At 39.7% G+C, this 13,301-nt stretch overlaps 1 pseudogene; it reads left to right on the top strand.

The window, feature by feature from the left end:
- LOC133258987 (ankyrin repeat domain-containing protein 62-like) overlaps positions 1 to 13,301 on the top strand; it is a 55,508-nt pseudogene extending 42,207 nt beyond the window's left edge.

Here is a 13,301-nt window from a genome sequence, read left to right as displayed (position 1 = left end):
TATCAGTTCTTCCATTTCTGTTGACTGTCAAACAATAAACAGTATGTGGCTATATTTATCCATTCATAAGTTGATGGAGATTTGGGTTGTTTCCACTTTGCAACTATTAATAATGCTGCTGTGAACATTGGTTTATACATTTCTGGATGGACATGTTTTTATTTTCCTGTGGTTGGATTTTATCCTGAGTTAACTGGCTGATTTCACCTTTTCTTGGCCTTTGCTCAGACTGTCCTTTCTGCCTTCACAGTTTCTTTTCCTCTTGGGTAGTCCTCCATTTATTCAGACCTGGCGCCCAGTCTCTCCTCCTCCATGGAGCTTTCCTGACTGTCCAGCTCTCATCGAGCCTTTTCTCTTCAGCCCTGTTATGTAGTCTGTGAAGAACAATTTAGCCCTTAATTTTGCATTGTTGTCATTTTTTTCATGAGGGAGAATCTTATCTAGGTATACCTTGTTCTAACAGGGAATATTTATGGATATGCACAGCACTTGTCTTGCATAAATGGAAAACAGTTTAGTTTAACAACTGTTAGGACACAACTAAGTACTTCATCCCACGCCAGTTATTTTTTCTTGAAGATGTTTGTATAGTAAAACTTTTATTAAAATGTATTTTAAGCAACTCAATGTAAAATTGAAAGCGCTTAGTCTAATAGAGGAGAATTGTTCAATTAAATGCTCATCTTTCTCCCTGACTCTGGGAGAAAAGTGTAAATTTGCCTTCCTTCATTTTGTAGGCAGAAGTGGGATTTACAGATTTCTAGCCTTTCACCAACTGTAAAGTTCTGGGAATAGCTTCTCTGATATCCGTACCTCGTAACCTTAATTTTCTCACCGGAGTACTGGCTAGACATTAACAGTTGTGAGAATGAATTGACTCAGAACTTTGATTTAGCAGTAGAGTTATATTTCCATGGCAGTGACTTCATCCTTCCTCTGACGGTCGTGTAATGTTCTGTACCACTCCATCCAGGAGGTGCTATTTGCATATTAACCAGTGGTCATTGTCCACTGAGTAGTACAGAGAGGAAGGAAGTTGCAAATTACTGTAAGTGGAGAAAAGTACTAGAGTACTAGTTTGTTAGTGGAGTCAGTGAACATTTTTGAAGTCTGAACGCGTGTGTTCTGGGCCTCATGCTCCCCCTTACTGCCCCTTGCAACGGTATGGAGAGTGAGTTCACTGTGATTGTGTAGAAGACCATTTCCGTTGGCATGCCGTCTGCTTGAAGTATCAGATTGTTTTGCAGATAAAATACAGCGACCGTAATAACGCCAATTACAAAGAGCTCTTAGTATCTGCCACGTCCTCTTCTAAATACATTATGTATGCTGCTGCTGCTAAGTCGCTTCAGTCATGTCCGACTCTGTGCGACCCCATAGACAGCAGCCCACTAGGCTCCTCTGTCCCTGGGATTCTCCAGGCAAGAATACTGGAGTGGGTTGCCATTTCCTTCTCCAATGCGTGAAAGTGAAGTCGCTCAGTCGTGCCTGACTCTTAGCAACCCCATGGACTGGAGCCTACCAGGTTCCTCTGTCCATGGGATTTTCCAGGCAAGAGTACTGGAGTGGGATGCCATTGCCTTCTCTGACATTATATAGTCCCCAATTTAATCTTCCCAGCATCCCACTGAGGTTGATGCTACCATTATCCCCATTTTATGGATGGAGAAACTGAGATACAGTAAGGTTAAGTAATTTGCCCCAGGACTCACAGCTCAGAACTGATGGAATTGGAACACAGGCCCACGGATTCTGGCTCCCATGTACCTACTGCCTCTCACGCTAGTCCCTGAAGCATCTGGTTCTCACCAACAGTAGTGCTAGCTCTCAGAATCACTGGAAGAGCTGTGGTCATTCACAAATGTGGATATTTAAAGTGATGGCTGATGTGGAGCTTAGAATAAAATATATATATATATATATGTATGTATGTATGTATGTTTATGGTCAGGTAAATTTCTGTCTTTCCTGATTTGGCCAGTTTATAAATTTGTGTATTTATTTGAGAAAATCTAATTTAAAGCATGAATGATTTTGTGTTTGAGTGCTAAAGGGGAGGTCAGTAATGTACAAAGGGCAGACAGTAAACATTTTCACTTTTTAGACTGTAAGGTATCTATTGTAACAACTCAACTCCGCTGTATGGCAGGAAAGCAGCTGTAAACAATATGCAGATGAAAGAGACAGAAACTGACAATGGCAGATTCACTAGGTCATTAGTAATTAAAACAGTGGGTTTTTTTCCTTTTTTTTTTTTTTCTTTCTTTTTAGTTGCAAGAAACAAAGGATAAATGTACAGAAGCCTTGAGATGTGCTGAAAAAACACAGGATCGCATCCAAAAGTATGATTTAAAGCAGCACAGAAAACAACTTAAATATAAAGCAGATAAACAGTATAATATGAGAATTAGATCAGTAACGATAATAAAAAACATCATTGTGAAGCTGGGTAACATTTCAGCTTTGAGCTGTTTTGAGATGCATAATTTTCCCCCATTATTTCCATATTTTGCACATTATCCACAAGTGAAAAGTGAAAGTGTTAGTCACTGAGTCGTGTCCGACTCTTTACAACTCCATGGATATAGCCCACCAGACTCCTCTGTCCATGGAATTCTCCAGGCAAGAATCCTGGAGTGGGTTGCCATTTCCTTGTCCAAGGGATCTTCATGACTCGGGGATCAAACCTGGGTCTCCTGCATTGTCGGCAGATTCTTTACCGTCTGAGCCACCAGGGAAGCCAATTATCCACAAAACACAACTAGAAAAACAGTGCGGTTGCCAGATCATTTACTTTTCAAAATTCTAACAACCTATGTAATGGAACCTGCAGATGTTTGTTCAGAAACAGTGTGGTATTTTAAAAATCTATGTGTGAAGGACTGCCGTGACAGTCCACTGGTTAAAACTATGCCTTCCAATGCAGAGGGTTTGATCCCTGGTTGGGGAGCTAAGATCCCATGTGCCTCCCAGCCAAAAAACCAAAACATAAAACAGAAGCAATATGGCAGTAAATCCATAAAGACTTTAAAAATGGTCCACATTCAAAAAAATCTTTAAACAAAAAACCCTATGTGTGAGAATCATTGTTTTAAAATCTGCATTTTAGGCTTGAAATTGAAAATACCGAGTTACAAACTACAGTCAAAAAGCAAGCGGGCAGAATCAAACAGCTTCAGGAAAACCTGTTAAGCATAAGATCGGTAAGTCAACCTCTTAATTTCTGTCATACTGAGGAAGAGTTTTAACTTTTTAATAGTAATATATAAGAATATTTTGGACAATGTGAAAAGTCTCATTGATTAAAAAGTTTATGGTATTTTTACTGATACTGCTTGCTACTAATAGCATAATTACTCTTTAGAGAGGAAATGGACTGAATTCATAAAATTAATGATTTTTGTAGTAAGATTTTAATTTAAAAGATTGTGACAATCCAGTCCAAAAGCAATATTTTATATAGAAAATATTTTGTGTGTTCATTCCTCTGTCAAAATGAAATCAGGGTTTTTCCACTTTCTGGCTGTTATTAATAATGCCTTGAACATTGGTACACAAACATCTGTTAGAGTCTAGAAATTTGAGTAATGATTTGATTGAGAATTCTGAGTATCTCTTGTAATCCTAACCCTTCTGTGAGATTTTTGAGAATGAATCATTTTTAATATTGTAGCTTATTCTCTTCACCAGGAATGAATACTACGTCTGTATAGACAGTGTTTCTGAAAGAATGCATTTTTCCTTTGTTGGATTTTTTTTTAAAGAGCTGGGGTATGTATGGGGATTTTTCAAACATTACTTTAGTAAGATGATATTTATCCTGGAATATCTTGAACCACTGATGAAAATTATTTTAGAGCATCTTTAGAAAGTAAAATGTAAATATAGCCACACTTTAAAAAAATTTCACTAGCATTTAGTATTTTATGTGTCAGTTCAGTTGCTCAGTCGTGTCCAACTCTGTGACCCCATGGACTGCAGCACACCAGGCTTCTCTGTCCATCACCAACTCCCAGAGCTTGCTCAAACTCATGTACATCGAGTTGGTGATGCCATCCAACCATTTAATCTGTCGTCCCCTTCTCTTCCTGCCTTCAATCACGCCCAGCATCAGGGTCTTTGGCAATGTCTCAGTTCTTCGCATTGGAGCTACAGCTTCAGCATCAGTCCTTCCAATGAATATTCAGGACTGATTTCCTTTACGATTGACTGGTTTGATCTCCTTGCAGTCCAAGGGCCTCTCAAGAGTCTTCTCCAACACCACAATTCAAAAGAATGAATGCTTTGGTGCTCAGCTTTCTTGATGGTCCAAATTTCACATGCATCCATGACTACTGGAAAAACCATAGCTTTGACTAGACAGACCTTTGTCGGCAAAGTAATGTCTCTGCTTTTTAACGTGCTGTCTAGGTTGATCATAGCTTTTCTCCCAAGGATTGAGGGTCTTTTAGTTTCATGACTGCAGTCAACATCTGCAGTGATTTTGGGCCCAAGAAAATAAAATCTGTCACTGTTTTCATTGTTTCCCCATCTATATGCCATGAAGTGATAGGACTGGATGCCATGATCTTCGTTTTTTGAATGCTGAGTTTTAAGCCAGATTTTTCACTTTCCTCTTTGCCTTTCTTCAAGAAGCTTTTTAGTTCCTCTTTGCTTTCTGCCATAAGGGTGGTGTCATCTGCATATCTGAAGTTATTTATATTACTCCCAGATATCTTGATTCCAGCTTGTACTTCCTCCAGCCTGGTATTTTGCATGATGTACTCTGCATAGAAGTTAAATAAGCAGGTGACAATATACAGCCTTGATGCATCTTTTCCCAATTTGGAACCAGTCCATTGTTCCATGTTTGATTCGAACTGTTGCTTCTTGAGCTACATACAGGTTTCTGAGGAAGCAGGTAAGGTGGTCTGGCATTCCCATCTCTTGAAGAATTTCCACAGTTTGTTATGATCTACACAGTCAAAGGCTTTGACATAGTCAATAAATCAGAAGTAGATGTTTTTCTGTAATTCTCTTGCTTTTTCTATGATTCAACAGATGGATGTTGGCAATTTGATCTCTAGTTCCTCTGCCTTTTCTAAATCCAACTTGTGCATCTGGAAGTTCTCATTTCACATACTGTCGAAGCCTCACTGGAAGAATTTTGAGAATTACTTTACTAGCATGTGAGATGAGTGCAATTGTGCAATTGGTTGAACATTCTTTGGCATTGCTTTTCTTTGAGATTGGAATGAAAACTGACCTTTTCCAGTCCTGTGTCCACGGCTGATTTTTCCAGATTTGCTGGCATATTGAGTGCACCACTTTCAAAGCATCGTCTATAGGATTTGAAATAAGTCAAATGGAATTCCTCACCTCCACTAGCTTTATTTGTAGTGACACTTCCTAAGGCCCACTTGACTTTGCAATCCAGGATGTCTGGCTCTAGGTAAGTGATCACACTGTTAGGGTTATCTGAGTCATGGAGATCTTTTTTGTATAGTCCTTCTGTGTATTCTTGCCACCTCTTCTTAATATCTTCTGCTTCCGTTAGGTCCAACAATTTCTGTCCTTTAATGTGCCCATCTTTGCGTGAAATGTTCCCTTGGTATCTCTAATTTTCTTGAATAGATCTCTAGTCTTTCCCATTCTATTGTTTCTCTTTATTTCTTTGCCTTGATCACTGAGGAAGGCTTTCTTATCTCTCCTTGCTATTCTTTGGAACTCTGCATTCAGATGATTGTATCTTTTCTTTTCTCCTTTGCCTTTAGCTTCTCTTCTTTTCTTAGCTATGTGTAAGTCCTCCTCAGACAACCATTTTGCCTTTTTGCATTTCTTTTTCTTGGGGATGGTCTTGATCACTGCCTCCTGTACAGTGTCACAAACCTCCATCCACAGTTGTTCAGGCACTGTCTATCAGATCTAATCCCTTGAATCTGTTTGTCACTTCCACTATATAATCATAAGGGATTTGATTAAGGTCATACCTGAGTGGTCTAGTGATTTTCTGTACTTTGTTCAATTTAAGTCTGAATTTGGCAATAAGGAGTTCATGATCTGAGCCAGTCAGCTCCCGGTCTTTTTTTTTTTTTTTTTTTTTGCTGATTGTACAGAGCTTCTCCATCTTTGGCTGCAAAGAATATAATCAGTCAGACTTTGCTATTGACCACTTGGTGATGTCCATGTGTAGAGTCGTCTGTTGTGTTGTTGGAAGAGGGTGTTTTGGTATGACCAGTGCAGACTCTTGGAGGGCACAAACAAAGCCTTGTGTGCACCAGGAGCCAGGAGAAAGGAGCAGTGTCCCCACAAGAGACTGAGGCAGACTTGCCTGTGAGTGTCCAGGTGTCTCCTGCAGAGGGGTGGGTCGACAGTGGCCTGCTGGGGGTCAGGGGCACTGAATACAGCAGTGCATGAACAAGTCCTTTTGAAAGAGGTGGCCATTACTGTCATTACCCCTACCATAGTTTGACCTCAGGCCAAACAACAGGGAGAGAACACAGGCCCACTCATCAACAAAAACTTGGATGAAAGATTTACTGAGCATGGCCCTGCCCATCAGAATAAGACCCCACAGTCAGTCTCTCCCATCAGGAAGCTTCCATAGGCCTCTATCCTTATCCCTCAGAGGGCAGACAGAATGAAAACCACAATCACAGAAAACTAACCAAGCTGACCACATGGATCACAACCTTGTCTAACTCAATGAAACGACGAGCCATGCCATGTTGGGCCACCCAAGGTGGAAGGGTCGTTCTGGAGCACTCTGACACAGCATGGTCTGCTGGAGAAGGGCATTGCAAACCACTTGAGTATTATTGCCTTGAGAACCCCATGAACAGTATGAAAAGGCAAAAAAATAGGATACTGAAAGATGAACTCCCCAGGTTGATAGGTGCTCAATATGCTACTAGAGATCAGTGGAGAAATAACTCCAGAAAGAATGAAGAGAGCGAGCCAAAACGAAAACAACGCCCAGTTTTGGATGTGACTGGTGATGGAAGTAGAGTCCGAAGCTGTAAAGAACAATACTGCATGGGAACCTGGAATGTTACGTCTATGAACCAGGGTACATTGGAAGTGGTCAAACAGGAGATGGCAAGAGTGAACATTGACAATTTAGGAAAACTTCTCAAGCAGAGTTGGAAAAATATAAGAAACTCTACGTAGAAGAACTAAAAGTTAGAAAGTCATTGGAAAATAAGCTAGGCATGTAAGTCAAAACACAGAATCACAAAATAAATTTAGTTCGTTAATTTGTCTCTAAAGCCTAATTTTTATAGAGCCAGGTTCCTGAGATGAGTAGGAAGTGAAAGCTAACTAGATAGTCACTGCCAAAGGGGCCCTAAGTCAAACTAGTGATACTATATCCTTGTAAGTTTTCCTACACTATGTAAAATCATGGTTGTGAAATCGGGGGAAATGAACATGGGGGTGACTGGCAGGATAATTCACAGAGTGCCTAAAATAACATGGTGACCTGACTCAGGGCGGGTGTGGAAGATGCAAAGGGCAGATCGCAGCACCTCCAGTGCCTAGTCCAGGTTTCCCTACTATCTGAAAGCAGAGCATTCCTAGGAAGCCTTTCATAAGCCAAAACATCATAAACCAAAGAAGCAGGGACCCGAGGACACGTTCTGCTCGTAGATGCATAAAATGAATATGCACGAGTAAAGCACAGGTGCTCCCACACAAGGTTCAGGGGTATGGAGACTTGACGCTGAGAGGTGGGGTGTCACTCCCGGGGAAGGAGCTCGGTGGGGCCGGTCTCCCTGCTTGTGGAACACGATGCCTCTCACTGTAAAAACATGCACTGAACATCGTTTCAGCTTTTTGCCTTTTTAAATGAAACCAAAAATCCTCTTCAGATTTTTTTTTATTATTATGAAAAACAGGTGCCTATGTAGGCCCTTCATAGAAGTGAAGTAACATAAAATGAACTTTGGAAAAGCAGGGGATGCTTGAAATTGTTCCTGGAGCTGTTTTAGCCCTTTTCCGTCTCACCCAATGACTTTCTCATCCTACTCTCGGATTGTGGCTCTAGGTGATTCCTCAGAGCCAAATGCTTAATTTTTCTGAGGTCACGAGTGAAACATTTATACTAGGGTGGTGAAAGCAAATACTTGAACGTGGCTTTGAGGGATGGGGTGTTTCTTCATCCCTGAACTCTTTCCTGGAGGCAGGTGTGTCCCAGAGGGCAGCAGATATCATTGTGAGGCCACATCCCTTTCTCTCTGATGCCCTTTCTCTCCTCTCCCAACTGTGACTTGTTAGTTGAGGAGCCCCAGACACATGTGTACTTCTGTAGAACATGTTTACAACTATCATTGTTTACAGGAGGTCTGCTCTGTGCTTTCAGTGTTCAGTTTAGTGGGACATTCCATTTACTATATGGCAACTTAAAAAATGCAAATCATTTAGGGAATCATGCTGTAAAGAGCAATATTGCACAGGAAGCTGGAATGTCAGGTCCATGAATCAAGGCAAATTGGAAGTGGTCAAACAGGAGATGGCAAGAGTGAACATCGACATTCTAGGAATCAGCGAAGTGAAATGGACTGGAATGGGTGAATTTAACTCAGATGACCACTATATCTACTACTGTGGGCAGGAATCCCTTAGAAGAAATGGAGTAGCCATCATGGTCAACTAAAGAGTCTGAAATGCAGTTCTTGGACGCAATCTCAAAAACAACAGAATGACCTCTGTTCGTTTCCAAGGCAAACCACTCAATATCACAGTAATCCAAATCTATGCCCCAACCAGTAATGCTGAAGAAGCTGAACGGTTCTATGAAGACCTACAAGACCTTTTAGAAGTAACACCCAAAAAAGATGTCCTTTTCATTATAGGGGACTGGAATGCAAAAGAAGGAAGTCAAGAAACACCTGGAGTAACAGGCAAATTTGGCCTTGGAATACGGAATGAAGCAGGGCAAAGACTAATAAAAGTTTTGCCAAGAGAATGCACTGGTCATAACACCCTCTTCCAACAACACAAGAGAAGACTCTACACATGGACATCACCAGATGGTCAACACCAAAATCAGATTGATTATATTCTTTGCAGCCAAAGATGAAGAAGCTCTGTACAGTCAGCAAAAACAAGACTGGGAGCTGACTGTAGCTCAGACCCTGAACTCCTTATTGCCAAATTCAGACTTAAATTGAAGAAAGTAGGGAAAACCACTAGACCATTCAGGTATGACCTAAATCAAATCCTTTATCATTATACAGTGGAAGTGAGAAATAGATTTAAGGGACTAGATCTGATGGACAGAGTGCCTGATGAACTATGGATGGAGGTTCGTGACACTGTACAGGAGACAGGGATTAAGACCATCCCCATGGAAAAGAAATGCAAAAAAGCAAAATGGCTGTCTGGGGAGGCCTTACAAATAGCTGTGAAAAGAGAAGCGAAAAGCAAAGGAGAAAAGGAAAGATATAAGCATCTGAATGCAGAGTTCCAAAGAATAGCAAGAAGAGATAAGAAAGCCTTCCTCAGCGATCAATGCAAAGAAATAGAGGCAAACAACAGAATGGGAAAGACTAGAGATCTCTTCAAGAAAATTAGAGATACCAAGGGAACATTTCATGCAAAGATGGTCACAACAAAGGACAGACATGTATGGACCTAACAGAAGCAGAAGATATTAAGAAGAGGTGGCAAGAATACATAGAAGAACTGTACAAAAAAGATCTTCATGACCAAGATAATCACGATAGTGTGATCACTCACCTAGAGCCAGACATCCTGGAATGTGAAGTCAAGTGGGCCTTAGACAGTGTCACTACGAACAAAGCTAGTGGAGGTGATGGAATTCCAATTGAGCTATTTCAAATCCTGAAAGATGATGCTGTGAAAGTGCTGCATTCAATATGCCAGCAAATTTGGAAAACTCAGCAGTGGCCACAGGACTGAAAAGATCAGTTTTCATTCCAATCCCAAAGAAAGGCAATGCAAAGAATGCTCAAACTACCGCACAATTGCACTCATCTCACACGCTAGTAAAGTAATGCTCAAAATTCTCCAAGCCAGGCTTCAGCAATATGTGAACCGTGAACTTCCAGATGTTCAAGCTGGTTTTAGAAAAGGCAGAGGAACCAGAGGTCAAATTGCCAACATATGCTGGATCATGGAAAAAGGAAGAGAGTTCCAAAAAATATCTGCTTTATTGACTATGCCAAAGCCTTTGACTGTGTGGATCACAATAAACTGTGGAAAATTCTGAAAGGATTTAGAATAGGATGGGAATACCAGACCACCTGACCTGCCTCTTGAGAAACCTATATGCAGGTCAGGAAGCAACAGTTAGAACTGGACATGGAACAACAGACTGGTTCCAAATAGGAAAAGGAGTACGTCAAGGCTGTATATTGTTGAGATAGAGACAAAAGTGAGCTTCATTTAAAATTTTTTCATGTTTGCTTGAACTACAAATTTAGAAACATTCTACAATTGCTCAGAAAAATATTTTTTGTAAATCTCCTTGCTTCTCATGAGGAGGGTAGGAGTATAAGTCCTCCCCTTGAAACTTCAGGCTGAGGAAATGGAAGTTCATCTGTAATTTCTGACCAGATTTATAGTTGAGATTACACTCATACTTTTTTTTTTTTACACTCATACTTTTTGTATATAGCAATTAACAATGAGAGCTCGGATAGAAGTAGGCTAAATAGTAAAGAGAGATCTTATTTGTGTTTTAAATTTTGTCCTAAATAACTCAAAATGTGGATAATTCATTGTGCTGACTCATTTTAATAAACCAGGTTTTATCAGGAGGAAACGAACATCCTTTTAAAACTCATCTCTTCAGTTTTGGCCTGCTTGATTCAACTAAAGATTTTCAAGTTTCCTGTCCTGTGTTTAAAAAATATCTATGCTTTATAAATTAACTATATCGACTGCTACAAATAGGAGTTTGATATTGATTTATTTTTGTTCACACATTTAAGACATATAATTTAAAACATTTATTAAATGCCACAAGCATTACTGAACTATGTAACAAGGTTTTACATATTCATTTTCTCTATGTTATAGTTAAAAATCTATATGTGTTTTCTTAATCTGAGGAAGTAGCTGGCATAGGACTCTAGACTCTTTTGTAGAATTGTAACTTTGACTACATCAATGACTCTCATACCTTAAAAACAACCTTTCTTTTAAAAAAAACCTTCTGCACAGAACCATATTATATAAAAGAGACAAGTATAGAGTCATTTAGCTAAAGGAGTGGCCAGAGACCGTGCAGCTGTGACTTCTCTGTTCCTCAACCCTTCAGTGACCCCCATGGGACCTTCCCCTTCTCTGGGACATAGTTCAGAAACTAACACTGTGAGAGAATCCTTCTCGCTAAACACCTTTAGAATTAAAACTTGCCAGGACATTGTTTTCTTGTGTATAATTTTCTCACCTTTCTATGTCTCGCTAAATGGAAAAGTTTAAAGAAAACTGCAGATGTGTTCTTCTTATTAATATTCGACTTCAAACTACTTCATTTGAACATGATCCTCACCTAGAAATCAAAATAAAGGTCTTGGAAGTACATATTTAGGGCAGGAGCTGTTAAGGGAGAAGATGGTGATCTTGTGCATCATTACCAGGATTATGGGTCATTCCCTAATTCTCTGAAATTATGTGTACTCAATAGACTGATATTTATTATACTTTTTATCAGATTAATCTAAATAGCATTCCATATATATGTTCTCTGTTATCTAAAAGCAGAATAAGTAGGAATTCATTTTCTTTTATTTATGTGATTATTTTTCTACCTAAGTAATCTTCAAGTCAGGTCTAGTCTCAAAGTATTATTTAAATGTCATATGTAGGAAATTATATGTCATTCCTATGATAATATCTCTTGTTTAACTTAAACATAATATTTGACTTATTTCAGATGCAGCAGGAGTTGGACAGGATATAACTAGAGAACTAGAAGAAGGTATGTTGCCAAAACGTATGAGTTAAACTTAGACATTGATTTCTGAAATACATGGTAAACAGTCAGTAGCATCTCTTTCCATTGTTTGGATAACAGTTGCTATCTTAAATATTTTTTCTTACATATAGCTAATGAAAAATGTGAGAGCATGAGCAGTCATAGTGAAAAATTCCTTCTTCCTCATTTATTCACCATGTTCCATTGCTTGAAAAACAAGCCCAAAAGGTCTAGGTATTTCTTTTATTTCTGCTATTTCCTTCTTCTGCTGCCTCCATCCCTGTGGAACTATCCGCCTACACCCTGACACTATTCTCAGAATACGTGGACTTCATCAGCGTCCCAAGTGTCTGCCAGTGGTTACGGTTAGGAACCCAGGCTGAAGCAGTCATGTTTGTGTAGCTGTCACCTGGTGGTGACGTTAAAACTCCTCTGTCGCTGACTTTGTCACCAGTTTATCTTTCACGCTCAGGAAAAGCTCCAAACACCCACCTCAATTTGGGTCCTGCCAAAGTAGTTGCCCTTATCTCTCTACCACCCTCCTCTGCCCCTCAACTCTGCATCTAACCAGCCAGACTGTGTAGGATCCCACAGGTGCGCTTCCTCACCTCCGGTCTTTGTACATGTTTCTCCCCTCTACCTCTTGTACTTTCTCCTGTCCTTCAGATAGCTACTTACATATCACCTCCACCAAAAAGCTGGCAGTACTGACACAAGGCTGGCTGTCCCTTTTGAGTGCTCCTTGTGCCATCTTTTATATCTGTCTTAGTATTTATGACTCTGTGTGGAAATCGGCTGTTCATGTGTTTTTCCAGCTTAGGGCATATCATTTTTCAGGGTGGACTGGGGCACCTTCATCTTGTAATTCCAGTGCTTGTCACAGCACCTTTGCACGTAGTTATCGAGTAAATGAAGAATGAGAAAACCAGAAGCCCTGATACTCAGCCACACGTGCGACCATGAGCGGATTATATAACTGTAATCTTGTTTTTTGTGTTGTGTCATCTATAGATATATTTCATTCTTCGGAACACTTGGAAAGGTCTCAATTTTGTTTTGTTTTTTTCTTAACTAATACTTAGTTAACTCAAGTATTTTAGGTAAAGAATATAATTCTTTCCTTTTCTTTCTGGTTGATGCTGAATTTGCATCTAATTCCTTTAGAGTGTCTCCTTGAGGATCTACAGATGGGTCAAATGTATATGAGGACCTACTATGGAAAACATCACAAGAATATGTACAGACTTTGAAGAAAAAAGATATGATTTGAATGATGAATAGTAAAAGTTTCCCTACAGGACTGTTTACATGAAGTTTTCATTGTTTCCCATTAAACCTGATGAGAAATTCTTTATTAAAGGAAAATATTTTCATATTA

The sequence above is a fragment of the Bos javanicus genome, chromosome 13 (genome assembly GCF_032452875.1).
Source record: "Bos javanicus breed banteng chromosome 13, ARS-OSU_banteng_1.0, whole genome shotgun sequence".
Lineage (NCBI taxonomy): Eukaryota > Metazoa > Chordata > Mammalia > Artiodactyla > Bovidae > Bos > Bos javanicus.
This window is presented reverse-complemented; position numbering and strand designations above follow the sequence as displayed.